The sequence below is a fragment of the Lissotriton vulgaris genome, chromosome 5 (genome assembly GCF_964263255.1).
Source record: "Lissotriton vulgaris chromosome 5, aLisVul1.2, whole genome shotgun sequence".
Taxonomy (NCBI): domain Eukaryota; kingdom Metazoa; phylum Chordata; class Amphibia; order Caudata; family Salamandridae; genus Lissotriton; species Lissotriton vulgaris.
The window spans coordinates 32,969,791-32,985,897 of record NC_141693.1 but is presented as its reverse complement, the minus strand read 5'-3'; the positions used below and the strand labels follow the sequence as shown (position 1 = coordinate 32,985,897).

The 16,107-nt window shown below is 51.9% G+C and overlaps 1 protein-coding gene across 1 annotated transcript in view; it reads right to left on the bottom strand.

Moving 5' to 3' along the window:
- The window catches only part of LOC147710050 (uncharacterized), a 52,214-nt gene extending 36,876 nt beyond the window's left edge, over nucleotides 1-15,338 (bottom strand). Inside the window, exon 1 of the mRNA XM_086920708.1 lies at nucleotides 14,891-15,338. The gene's annotated coding sequence lies outside the window, so the exon portion shown is untranslated. The remainder of the gene's footprint in view (nucleotides 1-14,890) is intronic.
- Nucleotides 15,339-16,107: the final 769 nt, after the last annotated feature.

Genomic DNA, 16,107 nt, shown 5'->3' with positions numbered 1-16,107 from the left:
GCAGTAAAAAGGCCAGTAAAAAAGGAGTAAATCTAACAAAACATCTGCAGCTAGGGAAGGGATAGTATGGCTAGGGGGCGCTAGGAAGGGATTGCACGGCCAGGAGGCGCTAGGAATGCAGGCCGACCGACTCGTCGCCGCAGGGGACCCTCATAAGAGGGCGGACACCGTAGTGCCACAAGATGGCAAGCGCACCAGCCCTTTAGGTCCCAGCTGCTAGCAGCCAGCTGCAGGCGCGTCACTTCTGGTGGGTGGGGGGGGGGGGAAGGGTGTCGGGGTATTTAGGCTTCCCCCTCCCTCTAGGCGGCCTCTTTGTCATCCTTCTTCTTTCGATGTTGGTCGTGCCCAGGGAGTCTTATACTGAGGTGAGCTGTTTTCCCCCTTCGTGCCTGCTTCCCCCATAATGGGAGTTGAGCTGGGCCGGGCGGCCTGCATAGTAGCGGGCCGCTGAAGCTGGGGCACGCATGTTTCTTCGATTTTGTAATTTGGTACTTGTTTATGTTTTGTGTTTCTTTGGGTCTGGGCACGGCGAGGGGTTCGCCCTCTCCGGCCTACTTTCAGGGCCTTGTCTCCTTGTTTTGCGGGGGTTTTGCCACGGGAGTGGGGTGATTTTTGGGAATGTATTTTTTGCTGCCCGGGGGTTTGTGTGGGGGGTTTATATCGTTGTACTGTTCTGTTTTTGTGGGTTTCTGGATTTCTTTGTACTGCCCTTGGTGGGGTGTCTCTTCTTCTCCGGGTAGCTACAGGACTAGTTCTGACCGGGGACTGCTTCACGTCTGCCTGGGCGCTTTCATCATGGAACTATTTAACCTGCAGCTACTTTGTATCTTTACTCTAATGGAGCGTGTTTGGGGGCTTTAATTTTGCTGCTCAGATGCGGGTGTCGCTAGAGGGTTTGTGAGTGGGGCCAGGTTTGCCGGTAGGGCGACACAGGCCAAGGCAGCGCGGAGGAGATGGGGGGTATCCACGCGTGTGGAGGTTGCAAGCACGGGCTTAGTCCAACACCCCCCCCTTATGTTTTCTGTAGATGCGTCCCTGCATTGAGGTTTGCGGGGCATCGGAACACCAACGGTTGGCCAGGCAGGGTCACGGGGCACATTTTCAGAGTGTTCCCGGCACGTACGTTACTGGGCTAGCCTTCCTTTTCTGAGTCGAGTGTGTCCGGGCACCCGGGGGCGAGCTGCCCCCCCCCCCCCCCCCCCCCCCCCCCTGGAGACCTGCTGGAATATCCCCGCGCAGCTCATGAGAACGCTGTCGCGGGTTGGAAAAAGTAACTGCCGCCATCAGCCTCGCAAGCCCACAGGCCACGCCCACTGCCGGGAGGCCACGCCCCTTTTGTCACTACAAATATGTGTATTTTTCGACCGCGCAGCGGGCGCGCCGCCTGCGCACCGAAGGCCGCGGCCGGCCGGCCGTGGCTAGGGGCCACCCCCCCAACAACCTCTCCCTCACTCATGAGAACAAATAGGTTATACAGCATTGATACCCTCTACCAACTACGGCATATTAACAATGCCAAGTGCGGCCACACTTTTCATCCCTTGGAAATCCCCCACCAGTGCCCTCACTACAAGACCAAGCTCTCCAGCTCTCTGCTGAAGGATGAGCTGCGGGAATACCTAATGCTGTTACTAAACTGCAGATCTCTCCCAAAACACCGTCTGGAGATCTCTATGCTGCTGGATGAGCTCATGCCAGACATACTCTTCCTGACCGAAACATGGCTCACCCAGGCTTCTGAGCCTGATCTGGTCCAGGCACTTACACCATGCTACCAGATTGCACGCCTAGACCGCGCCCAGGGAAAAGGCAGGGGCTCGCCATCATCTATAAAGATACTTATACCTGCCGATGCACACCTGAGCCCATCGCAGACTGTGAAAGTCTGCATTTCGCCATCAAATTCTCCCCAAACAAAAGTTTCACGGGCATCCTTATCTACCGCCCCCCGGAGCGCCTAAACAGTTCCCCACCACACTTCCTTATACCGTGGCTGAACTAACCACCCTATCGACGAACTTTACAGTACTAGGCGACCTTAATATACATCTCGACAACACTCAGGATACAGTCGCCAATGAATTAAAAGCTAGTCTGGCGGCAATCGAACTAGAACAGCTCGTTCCCTCCCACACCCATATACAAGGCCACTTACTAGATCCCGTGTTCAGCAACTGCCCCCAACTAACAGTTGGCGCCCTCACCCGCCTCCCATGGACTGATCACTTCCTCATTCCTTTCACCTGGACCACACGCAAGTGCGTCCCATCCCCCCCATTTCCCCTCTAGATCTAGGAACTGGTCCAAACTCTGTCTGGATAAATGGGCTAGCAACCTCACCACAACTAAACCTGTACTCAACAGTGCCCCCTCAAAAGGCAGCATTGAGTACAACAGCTGGATCACGAGCTCGCTAGACTCCATACTACCCCTTGGCGTCACCAGATCAAAAAGACACCATAAAACAGCCCCTTGGTACTCGGAAGAGCTCAGAGAAAAAAAGCGAACCTGTAAGAGGCTAGAAAGGAAGTGGCGTCTAAACTATACGGCCACAGATAAAACTATATACAGAGATGCCATCAGAGCCTATAAGTCAGCAATAAAATTGACTCAGCCTACTATGAGGCTAAAATAATGGCAGCCAAGTGCAAGCACAAAGAAATGTACCGAACGGTAAAAAGCCTCACTACGCTTCCCCCGCCCTTAATCACTAACCCCACTGAACCACCACGATGTGAAGATCTAGCTGAATTCTTTTTTCAAAAAATAAATAATATTTACACATCCTTTACGAACACGGAAGCAGAACCCTCTTTCAAAAACTGCTCTTCCGCAACAGAAACAGAGGTATCTCTCCATAACACCCTAGCCCACTTCCCACAACTAGATTCAGTCACACTAGATTGCTAATGCATCAAATAAAATCCGGCTCACCCTGTGATCCTGCCCCACCAAACATACTGATCTCGGTCAAACAGGTAATTCTCCCCACACTACTGAAACTGCTGAACTCCTCGCTAACAACCAGCACAGACCAACTTGCATGGAAACATGCAAGGGTACGTGCACTCCTAAAAAAAAAAAAAAAACACCCTCGACCCTTGCAACCTCAATAATTATTGACCCATCTCACTACTCCCCTGGGCAAGCAAACTCCTTGAAAAGCATGTCAACTCCTGTCTAACCGAGTTCTTCGAGAGTAATCAACTGCTGGACACTACACAGACTGGCTTCCGCCCCAAGCATGGTACGGAGACGGCCCTGGTGGCGGTTACAAAGGAGGCAAGGCGGATCTTAGATCGGGGAGGAGCAGTGGCAGTGATCCTCCTCGATCTGAGCGCCGCATTTGACACGGTGAACCACCAAATCCTCCTCCACCGTCTACTAAGTCTGGGAATATCGGAAGAAGCCCTAGCTTGGCTCAAATCCTTTTTAAAAGACCGTACCTTTAGCGTCTTTGAAGGAGCCTCAGTCTCCGCAAGCAAGCCTCTGGGGTGTGGGGTGCCACAGGGCTCCTCACTTAGCCCCACGCTTTTCAATGCATACATGAGACCACTGGCAGAGATTGTTCGTCCGCATGGCATTACCATTGTTACCTATGCGGACAACACTCAGCTAGTGGTCTCCCTTACACATAAGGACAGCCAGCAATCACAAACCAACCTAATTCCCTGTTTGGAGCAGGTAAAGAGCTGGATGACAAGCTCATGCCTAAAGCTTAACGGGGAGAAGACCGAGCTGATGCTCCTCGGCCCTCAGGCCCCCTCCACTCTAGAGCTTCTGTGGCCCCCTAGCCTAGGCGATCCCCCCCGCACCCAAAGACAACATAAAGAGTCTCGGAGTATGGCTAGACAAAGCCCTGACTTTTAACACACAAGTCACCAAAGTGTCAGCAACCTACTTCGGCCTAATTAGGCAGCTGAAAAAAATCCTACCACTCCTCCCTTTTGAGGCAAAACAGGTAGTCATCCAGGGCCTAATCCAGTCTCGTATAGACTACAGCAACGCTCTGTATCTGGGATCCCCAGAATAATGCTTAAAAAAACTTCAGCGGATTCAGAACTGCGCTGCACGCACCCTCCTCGGAATTCCTCGTAGAAACTCTATAGGGCCTGGTCTGAAGTCCCTGCACTGGCTCCCTGTTAGGGAGAGGATCAAATTCAAGGCCATTTGCATTACCCACCAAGCCTTCTGGAAATCGGGGCCGCCGATCATTCATCCCTTGATCACCCCCTACCATCCCAAAAATGAACTCCGCTCATCGAAAGCCTTTCTAACTGATGTCCCACAGATACGAAGAGCCAGAGCAGAAGGCCGCTGCTTTTCCTATAACGCATCCAAGCTATGGAACTCTCTCCCACTCCACCTAAGATCCAACCCGAACCTGCTCACCTTTCGCAAACAACTGAAAACTTTTCTCTTTAACCAAAAAAATATCTAAATAAAATCATTCACCAGCGATCCACCCCAGCAGAAGTTCCTCTACCTATCAGCGCCTGGATGCCTCTGGGTAACTGTCCGCGCTCTATAAAACTCCTTTCCATTCCATTCCATGTCGTAAGTTCCGATGGGGGTTTAGATAGGGACTTTGAGACCGAGCGCGGAGATGGGCTGTTTTGGATATTGTTTTCACTTTCGCCCACGTGGTAATGGCGTCCAGGTGCGGCCATTTTGAGGGGCAGTATGTCCATTGCATACGGTTAATGGCGCACAGCGTGGCCATTTTTAGGGGCAGGTTGGCTGCATTGTCCGACCCTCGTAGTGTATGTCGATTGTGGGCGGCCAGTTATTAGGCACTATTTATTATGGTAGGCGCTTGTTTGGAAATGGTCCAGGGCAGACTTATGCTAAGCAGCTCCTTCGTTTGTATGGAGTAAGGGGGATACGGTGCACATGTTGCCGCCGTTTTCATCTTTTGTTATTGTTTTGGAATCACACCAGCATGTTACGTTATTTCTTACTGCAGGCAGGTTGAGGCTGCTGCCTTGCATGGGTGCATTGTTAAGGCTGCTATTAGATTGGTCTAAGAGATTTTTGTGCGACCTTTCGACACCCTCTGGATTAATTTTCATCTCCTTGGGGTGCGCCGCTCAGCCTGCGGGCCGCGATGTCGGTCGACACTGGAGAAGAGCGTGATGCTTTTATTACATTCACCTATCTTGATCCTGTTATGGGGGGTTTGCCCGTGCCGCTCTGCTCGAGTCTCACTGGAAATTCATACTGCGCATTCCCTTGCGATCTATCAGCGTCTTTTGTCCTCGCTTTGCTTGGTTGGGGCGCTCACAGGAGTGCACAGCAGGGTCCTGGTTTTCCCCCGCAGCTTGTATGGCGATCGGGGGCAGGCTCGCCTTTTATTAACACAGGAACGAGTCGAAGGCAGGGGGCGGGGGGGAGGCTGAGGTCACGCATGCGTTGCTCTGGCCAGCGCTGGGGGGGAAGTGCCCGGTCCCGTTCGGTACATTGTGGAATGGAGTGTGGCGAAGTGGCACGCACGCCGGGTTTCGCTTGCGGCAAAACTTTTAGAACTTTGCATTAAGACTCCTTCATTTTCTAAGTTAAGGTGATTTCTTCACAGGAGACTGCTTCAGTGAATGCTGGGTATTTAGGGCATCATACCCAACAGTTTCCTAGGGATTCTGTTCGGGGGGGAAGTTCCCGAGAGTCGTGTTCGCCGCTAGAAGGACAGTGGAGTCACGTCAGGCGCTCAGACCTAGGGTTTTCCGTTTAGGCCTGGTAGACACCGCATTCCCAAGTGGGGAGGCTATTATGAAGTAGATGCGACCTTCACTTATTGTGGTACTAGGGCCGGAACTCCCCCCCCCCCCCCCCCCTCCCTCTCACCTTTTTATCGGGCCCTTGCCCTGGGACGCTTAGGGAGTAATAAATAAGGGCAATCAGGGCTGACGTATGTTATGTATAAGTAGGCACTAACATGTGTGTACTTTCAGGAAATGTATGTGAACGGCTGGCGAGGACTGGCTGGAAGGAAGCTGGGCGATGGTGGCATGACGCCAGAATCTGAAGGAGCAATACAGATTAAAAAGCTCAGCTGAAGGAATGAAATGAACGTTGTGACAATGTCTTTTATCTTTCAGGATTCAAAGCAAAGTAATCGGCGCTAAGGACGAGGAGTCGGTCCAGGGGGCACCTTCTTTGCGCTGTATAAGTGCTGCCCCCCCCCCCCCCGCCTTTTACCGGTCTCCAGCCCTGGGGCGTCGGGGGTAAACTAATAGTGGTGGACAGGGCTTACAGCATTTAAATGTAAAAAATGGGCCTAGCATGTGTGTACTTGCAGGAAGAGTGGACCTTGTACGGCTGCGGAGGACTGGCCGGAGGAAAGCTGGGCTGTGGATTCACGACGCCAGAAGCTGAAAGAGCAAAACGGATTAAAAAACTCAGCAGAAGGAATGAAAAGAACGTTAAGACAATTTCTTTTATCTTTCAGGAGTCAAAGCAAAGCAGTCGGCGCAATGTAAATGTAAATGTACATGTATTTATATAGCGCAAATGACCGACCCGGTATCTAAGCGCTTGCTTAGGGAACCCATCCTGGTATTCCCCTGTTAGATGGCCCCGGCAGGGTATCCACAAGGTGAAAGCCAGGCATCCCACCGCAAGAGGCCGTTGTGGAGATTAAGCAAGCTATTGCCCAGAGACGCAGAGTGTGAACCCGTGAGTCGAGTGGGCACCGGAGCGAGAATTGTCGAGTCCGTGGAATTTTTGAGCCCAAGACCCGCCGAGGCGGGGAATTGAACCCTGGTCCAGGGCCGATCTCAGCTTCCAGGTCTGCCGCCTCTAACCCCTGAGCCACACCTCTCCGCAATGGACGAGGGGATTGTCCTGGTGGCAAAATTGTTGGGCAGAATCAGGTATATGGCTAAGGACCCTGTCTGTAAGGGGACAGAGGGGGGTGGATTGCCCGCTAAAAGGGAGATGGAACCAACAGAGGGTATGTCGGTAAAAGCGTCACGCTCAAGTGCACCAACTAACGTTGATTATTTCCCTCCGTAGCTCCTTTCGCCCTCGCTCGCTGAGTTTCCACTGCATTGTGCGCACGACGTATGTAGTAGCAAACAGTGTGTCACAAGATAAAAGTGATGTGTACATGTTATAAGAGAGTCCCAAGATAGGTTGAAGGATTTTACTGCAATATATGGCAGACTCTCAAACCACAAGTCTCGTGGAAGACACTTCCATAGTCAAGGAGAATAGAACTTGCTATAATAAGAGGTCCTCCATCAGATATTGGAGAGGGCACGTATCGCACTTGGAAGTGTCTTTATAGGAGGAGAACGTTGAGGTCAGTTGAAGGCTTCAGATGAGGAGGTGTTCCTGGGTAGAATGGTAAGGGGACGAGGTAAGATGTGATTAGCAGTCATTCACACCTATGTGCAATGGTCAGTATCAGACTTAGCTGTTGAATTTTGGCTTAGTTCAAGACACGTTACTACATTTCTGCCTCTGGCACTGGAAGTACGCAAGTGTTCGCCCCACCCAACTCCTTATGAGAAGGTATTTTGGTCAAATTAGTTCTCGTAACTGACATACAGGCTTGGCCTGGGTAGCGTGCGGGGCATTGCTGGCCCCTGCATCTTTGCAGAGAATATATATTGGTATTGAGGGGGGCAGGGCGTCTAACGGACATTACTGTCCCGGTTGTTGGGGAGCGCAGGTTACGCCGCAGGGAAGTAACACATTGGTAGTTTGTTGATTTACTAGGAAGATATTGGGGTTTCGCTCGGTAAGCAATGGCAGACTGTGGGCAAATCTTACATCCCTTGTGGCAACATTTTATATGCTTTTCTTTTAAACATATGGCTTGTCCTCAACATGCATTTGTATTCTGCAGGGGAGAGACTCATTCCCACTTTCTCTTGCCTTAATAGGACCCAGCATTTACACAATGTTGTCATGCGTTTCAGGCCTGGTAGTTACTGCCTCCAGGATAGCAATTCTTTCTTTGCCTTGGCCCAGATGCACCTGGGAGCCTCACCTCTGAGGCAGGATAAGAGTTTCACTCTATACTATAATGGGGCATGTCCTTTTGACATGTACTAGAGGTTAGTACATGTAGACAGTTGGCTAATTTACCCAAGCACATGTTACTAGCAGGCGATGCTTTGCACACTCTTGATAGGGCTCACAGGAGTGCTCTTGCGCTACGGTGTACAGTAGCAGTTTTGTGTTAACAAGCTTTGGACTGCCCTAATCAGCTATTGGTGATCCCCGTGATGTTGCTGCACGAAAATATTCCTGGTCATAATATAAGAATAAAGTACATCTTTCCTGGCATAACAATCCACCAGTTTCGCACAAGGGGGAGGGGCCCTTACAATTTTGCCCGCCTAGTGTTGCGGGGTACACCCTTGTCACCAGGTAACTTGTTAACCCCACTAGGTGAGAGTCCGCATGGACTTCCGTAAGTGCGGCTAGTGCCCGCCACTGCTATTATCAGCAGCAAGTTCACCGGCGCTCTTTTTTACAGGGTGGTTGGTTCTGGTGCGTGGCACCATCCCCTTTTTTATTTGATATTTTTGATATTTGATATTTATTGGCTTTTGTAAAGCGCTGCTTTCGCTCCGGAGGGAGCATCTTGGCGCTAAGCCCACAGCAGATCTCCTATGGATAGCATGGATCAGATAGCTGCGAGAACTGAGGAGTCGGATTGAGAGTAAATCCAAGTCTTCAGGGATTTCCTGAAAAGGCTTTCTGAGGGGGCATGCCTAAGATTGGGGGGGAGGCGATTCCATGCCCTAGCAGCAAGAAATGAAAAGGTCTTTCTGCCCTTAGTTTTTAATTTTATTCGAGGTTCAGAGATGAAATTAGCGCCTGATGACCTCAAGCAGCGAGTTGGAGTATAACGCTGAAAGCGCTTTTTTTCACTACAGAGCACTGTCTGTCTTTCAGAGAAGACCGCTACTACTGCCACGGGGTAAGTCAAAAGCGTCGGTGACTTTTGCCTTGGTTATTGGTTTGCGTAATTACTGGTGCCCAGAATAGCTTGTGGCACTTCGGCCAGATAGGGTGGTGTCTTAGCAGGAGGGCCTGCGATTGATATTGCTGGGTTTCACTTGTAGGGTCCGGACGTGGGCAGGAATAACCAGTCTTTGTACGAACTGCTGGGTTCGACAGGCAGTGGAGGGCCCTTGGCTAGGTGCACTAGTAATAGTTTGGCCCGAGTCACATTTAGTTAGTCAGGACCTAGGTGGGGAGATCCTAGGCAGTCTCTCCAAGCAGGGAAGTACACAGTGACAAAATAGTATTGCCCAAGCAGCCCATCTCTATACCTACATTTGTTAATAGCCGCCTTGGGTCCAAGGGCCAAGTGACAGACAGTATTATTTCCCGGCACCCCGGGTCTGGCTGATACATTAGACTCTAACTGGCTTATTTCTCCGGACACAGGTGGTGCGTTGGCCATGTGGCGCTTGTTTCCTTACTTCACTTGAAGGGTCCAGTTAGTCAAATTTGCACAGTCAAAGATTTAACAGCTTGGGTGGGCACGCAGTGGAGGGGACCTGGCTATTTCCACTGGCAAGCTTACACCCAAGACAGTATTTTAGGTTGATTTACAGGTATTAAAGTATGGTTTCCCCTTGCAGTTTCACACACCAGCAAACACGAGTGGTGAAGTATATGTTCCCCCGAAGTGGGTGACGCAGCTTTGGCTGGGACACACCTGGGTCCCAGCGAATCCACAAATTGGGGGATAGCTTAACATATGACACACTATCTTAGAGTGGCACCTCCACTGGTTTAGTAGGTGGATAACAGGGTCCGGGCACCTGTACGTTGGCACTGCACTATAGGGTGCAGTGTCTATTTCCGGACACCACCTCATATTCCCTCAAACCAGAGTGTCACCATTGCGATAGGCACCACGGATAATTTAGTATTTATATAGTTGTCCGGTCTATGTGGCAAGGTATGAAACAGGGATAAAGACCACAATGTCCACATGGGCGTTTATGCCACCTATGGGGGACAGGTAAACGTCAGTGGTAGGATATCACCCCTGGCTCCTGAGACAAGTGGCTTGGCAGGGGAGGCATTGGAGCCTGCGCGCAGAAATTCTGCGTTATGCGTGCATTCTCTGGGCTGAGGAGCCTTGGTCTCATCAGACATGGGTGCTACACGCCTACTTCCCTGGGTGTGTCGAGAGCGAGGGGTACACCTGCCCAGTATAAGCACGAACTGTTCCTTGCTGGTTAGGGAAGAGGCCCTAGATATAGCAGGATGTAAGTAGGAAAGCCGGCCTTGGTGGGGGGCCCTGGCTGCCTGGTTTTAATGTGTGTTTAATAAAAAGTAGTTTCAGACATCTCTTCTCTTTATTTTACCAAGAACAACGGTCTGGGTGTTGGTCCACGAGGGTGTCTCCAAGTTGGCTCTTTGGGCCGAAAGCAGGAAGCGGAATCATGGGTTTAGTAAACTCATTTTGTTTGGCGCAAATGCAATGGCTTGCGTTGGAACGGGTTGCTGGGCATTCTAAAACAAGAATTACAGGGGAAACCCCACCCCCCAGTCGTGCTTATCCTGCACCTAGGTAAAAGGTTCCTACTGAGGGACATGAAAGTGAACATTTCCAAGTTCAGCAACTTATTAGAACCTTGCGAGCTGTGGTGGTCGGAGATCACACCACGCTGGGTTTGGCTAGGGGCTCGCTCTGGGCAAACGCTAGAAGTAGCGCGAAGGAAGGTGAACTGCGCAATGCGTAAATACGCGGAGCTGATGGGCTTTGGCTTCATTAGGCATGGGGAACTTGACACAGGATGCTTTGACGAGGAAGGAGTCCACCTCTCCAGGGTAGGCATGGATTTTTTCCTGTTGGACATTCAGGAAGCCCTTCTCTCAGCAGGCTGTATCTAGGAGATTAGCTCTGGTGGGGGGGCCTGGCTGTGACGGTCCCCACATCCAGGGCTGTGGAGGAGTTACAGGACGATCCAGAGGCGAAAGGTACTCAGGAGTACCGTAAGCAGAAGCACAAAGGGTGCTGAGGCCCAATATCCCCGGGAGATCTGTGCGGTGGACCCTGGAGGTGCGACGGCGCCCCGTTATCCTACGGGCGGTTGGTTACCTGGACAACCGGGGGTCGCTTGAACGCTCCGCCCCTCATAGGGGGGTGTGAGCAAGAGGGTGGACCAATGGTTCACCGGATATGGGAGGGGCTATCCTCTCACCAAAACCGCTAAGCACCGTCTGGCCAAGGCTGCGGGCTACTTGGCCTATCAGGTGGCAAGCTGTGATCATTGGATCGTCTGTAAGATAACCCACCATGTTTTGGCATAAGTTATGCTAATAAACCTGCAGCTACTTTTTCCCCAACAACAAGTTGTCTTGTCTGTTTATTTATTTATGTGCAACATGTTTATTGGGGGTTTGGTGTGCGGGCCGATATTGGCACTAGGGATTGTACGGCCAGGAGGCGCTAGGAAGGGACAGTATGGCCAGGAGGCGCTAGGAAGGGACAGTACGGCCAGGAGGCGCTAGGAAGGGACAGTACGGCCAGGAGGCGCTAGGAAGGGACAGTACAGCCAGGAGGCGCTAGGAAGGGACAGTACAGCCAAGAGGCGCTAGGAAGGGACAGTACAGCCAAGAGGCGCTAGGAAGGGACAGTACAGCCAGGAGGCGCTAGGAAGGGATAGTAAGGCCAGGAGGGGGGGAAAGGGAGGGGGTCCAAGGGGGAGAGGGAGGGGGTCCAAGGGGGAGAAGAAGGCGGTCCATTTACTCTGGTCCCCTCACACTCAGCTGGCAGGGGCGTAGCTTCGGGGGGGGGGGGCTGTGTTTGTGTGTTACACCGCAGCAATAAACATATGATCAGATGAATAGCTGGCTGCCCGTGCTTTCAGTCTGTTGGGGTGACCTCTCCTGGAGTTTTACCCTCACTCCCACTCTCTCCTTTCCAGTGTTTGGAAAGTCTTCAGAAATGTTGGTTATTTGACAGAATAATGTGCTCTCTCTCCCTTAGTACCCAACAGGCCGCAGTCCTCTCCCTCCACTGCCCCCTCGTACGCCCCGCTCGCCACAGAACGGATTTCAACATTATGACGTCCTCATTGTTGGGGAACCCAAAGGTCACCCCCAGTCATACTGGACAAGCCCCGCCCCTCTCAGCCAGGCTCCCCTCACATTTATCTAGAGGCACACTCACACTCAGCTGGGGTCCCCTCACACTCAGCCAGGGTCCCCTCACACTCACACTCAGTCGGGGCCCCCTCACACTCAGCCGGGGTCCCCTCACATTCCTCTAGAGGCACCCTCACACTCAGCTGGGGTCCCCTCACACTCACACTCAGCCGGGGTCCCCTCACATTCCTCTAGAGGCACCCTCACACTCAGCTGGGGTCCACTCACACTCACACTCAGTCGGGGCCCCCTCACACTCACCCGGGGTCCCCTCACATTCCTCTAGAGGCACCCTCACACTCAGCTGGGGTCCCCTCACATTTATCTAGAGGCCCCCTCACACTCAGCCAGACTCCCCAGTGCTGGGGGTCTCCATCCCTCCCAGGGTCCCTGACACTCACCCAGGGGCCCCGGGGCCCCTCTCCCCAGTGCTGGGGGTCTCCATCCTTCCCTCCCAGGGTCCCTGACACTCACCCTGGCGCCCCTCCCCCCAGTGCTGGGGGTCTCCATCCTTCCCTCCCAGGGTCCCTGACACTCACCCTGGCGCCCCTCCCCCCAGTGCTGGGGATCTCCATCCCTCCAGGGTCACTGACACTCACCCTGGGGCCCCCGGGCCCCTCTCCCCAGTGCTGGGGGTCTCCATCCCTCCCTCCATGGTCCCTGACACTCACCCTGGGGCCCCCGGGGCCCCTCTCCCCCAGTGCTGGGGGTCTCCATCCCTCCCAGGGTCCCTGACACTCACCCTGGGGCCCCCGTGGCCCCTCTCCCACAGTGCTGGGGGTCTCCATCCCTCCCTCCAGGGTCCCTGACACTGACCCTGGGGCTCCCGGGGCCCCTCTCTCCCGCAGGAGGCTCATGTCAGCGGGGCTGGGGTGGGGTCACTGCACCATCTGTGTTGCTGTGTCCTGCATTCGGATCTGCTGAGCGAGAGGACTGGTAATACCAAAGCATCCAACCTCAGAAGTTACCTTTGGCGCCGCAGCCAATGGGAGCCCTGGGCGCTGCTGGTGATTACCATAGAGGCGGGCCTCCGCTGCCCCAGCCAATGGGAGCCCTGGGCGCTGCTGGTGATTACCATAGAGGCGGGCCTCCGCTGCCCCAGCCAATGGGAGCCCTGGGCGCTGCTGGTGATTATCATAGAGGCGGAGCCTCCGCTGCCCCAGCCAATGGGAGCCCTGGGCGCTGCTGGTGATTACCATAGAGGCGGAGCCTCCGCAGCCCCAGCCAATGGGAGCCCTGGGCGCTGCTGGTGATTACCATAGAGGCAGGCCTCCGCTGCCCCAGCCAATGGGAGCCCTGGGCGCTGCTGGTGATTGCCATAGAGGTGGGGCCTCCAACTTCAGAGCCCGCCCTTGTGTGGGCGAGTCCACTCGCAGGAGGTGCATCATAAATGGTCATAATATTCAGCCTGATTCATCAAGGGGAGGTTTTGCGAGTCTGAAATAGCGAATCATAAGGAATCGCTATTTCAGACTCGCAAAACGGGATTCGTGTAGGATTCGCAATATTTTTTGCGAGTCCTACTGATTCCTTATTTGCGATTTAGCTGCAATTAGCTAATCGCAAATGAGATTGCGATTTCAAGGGTGCAGGGGTGTCCACAGGACAGCCTGTAACACCCCTGAAATGTTAAATTACACAGATGTCCTTTGGACATGTGTGTGTGTAACATGCAACTCAGAAAAATGCATGTAAATGCATTTTTCTGAGTTTTTGCAATTTACCACGAGGTCTGACCTCGCGGTAAATTGCGCCTAGAAATTGCGAATTCGCAAAAAAAAAATAGGATGATGAATTGCATTTAAGGAATCTCAAATAGAGATTCCTTAAATGTAATTCATCGCAAAATAGCAAAATCGCTATTACCGATTTTTGCATTTGGGATGCTGAATCCCAAATGCAAAAATAGAGCTTGCAAAGGGCCAGATTCTCAGAATCTGGCCCTTTGCGGGCCCATTTCGGCTTGATGAATCAGGCAGTTAGAATCTGGCCCTTTGCGAGCGCAAAAAAGATTGATGAATCAGGCGGTTAGTCCCTATTGGAATAGGGACAATATTACGGCTGGAGGGCGGGCTTGGAGTTTAGAACCGGTTAATGAGCCGAGCAATGAACATATCTGGTATGCCAATCGTACAGCAATATGACTAAGTATCTTCAAAATACAAAAAAAAGTTTATTTCTTTGATATATGAAAACGTTGACATTTGTATGGCACGTAATAGCAGCACTGCACTGAGAAGTATTTATTAAAAGTGATAATGGAAACAAAGAGTTTTGGTGAAGTTAAACATTCGCCTAATATCACACGATTTAAGCAGGGAAGCCGCGATTTCTCCAAGTTTTCTTATTACGCTTTGAACAAATCAACAAGTAAATGTGTATGTTTGTCTTTCCTCGTGTTAAGTCTTTGGTTATACATGCTAGTGTATTTTTTTAAGATATTGCGGTAATTCGAAGCTGAAGGTTTTGGAGTGTTGTATACGAGCACCATATACTTTACACAAGGTCACCCTTATTTATATGCATCGGGCTGAGTCGACGCCGAGACTAACCTGCCCCCACCTGCCAGCTCTGTCTGCTCGTCATGGGACTCCCATCCTCGGTAGAAGGGGGGCGTAGGGTCGGTCGTAGGCAGAGTCCACTCAAAAGGCGGCTCGTTATGGTTTGATGTGGATTTGTGAAGTGAATTATGTGACATGGCGCTTTAGTGTTGTGGTCCCTGGCCCCCCTATATTCACTCGGGGTCCCCTCTCCCCCTCAGACTCACCCGGTTGTTGTTGCAGCTCCGCCCGCAGCGCCCAGAAGCAGAGCAGCGCCAGGCAGCGCTGGGCGGAGCGGGGCTCCATAGCGGGTTTGGGGGGCTGAGGGTGCAGTGGGGGGTCACTGCTGTGATACTCGGTCCGCGGAGTTTTCTCCGGCTCCTTCCCTCGGTCCAGGCTTACACCTCCTCCCACGACCGACTCTTCAGCTTTTGTGCACCTCGGGGAGGTTGTCGCAGGTAAGGAGGCTCGAGCGTCGATGCGGCCCCCGGGGGAAGGGAAGGGCGCAGACCACTCTTCCCCCGGGGTTTTCGTACGACAAAACGGAAGCACAAAATGAAGGCACTACAGGCGTAAAGGAAGGGGTGGGATTGGGGAGGGCCTATAAGGTGTCAGGAGAGGAGGATCCGGCCTCTTCCTGACACCTGAGCACCACCGGGAGGACGCTTAAGTCAGTCTTTAGTGCAGGCCGATTTGTCGATGGGCCGGCAGGCAGGGTTAGCGCTTTCGTCGTGTCTGCAGTGCTTTAAATGGGAAAAAAGAGGTGCAGGTACTCATCAAATTGAGCTGGGGGCGTGGCAAGAAGGCGGGACAATGGGCGGGGCTAACGACACTTTAAAGGGCGCAAGAATTCAACATTTGCAAACATATATGACAAGAATTTTCAATTCTATTAAGGACAAGGTGGCGAGGATTATGCTTTTTCTCATTTCTTTAATGAAATGCTCAGCAACCAATATAAAACCAACAAGCACTGGCGTTGCCAATAGGTCTCGCAGTAGGAAAGTTGGAGCTATTGGTTTTGTAAATTACATTTTATATTTATGTTTTGTGATTTACAATGCCAATACTTTTAACTTTAGCAAATGTGACACTTTTAGCATTTGTAATGCAACATGTTTTGTATTGACGTGACTTAGATGTATTGATATTACAAATAACTGGCTTTTAATTTTTAAAATTATTGAAAGGTGTTTGTTTTATTGCCCATCCTGCTATGATGTTTGTTTCATTGCCCACCCTGCTCCCTAATAAACAGCCTTTTTACACCCTTCTAGAAGGGGAGAAAGTAAACTGAGATGGGCGGGAGAGAGAGATAGGGAAGGAGTGCAAGAGAGAAGTATAATGAAGTGCGAGGTTGATGAGGAAAGGTGATGAGTGCAAAAAAGTAGGAGCGAGACACGAAGATATAAAAGAAGAGAGGGTGTGTTAGTGAGAGATAAAA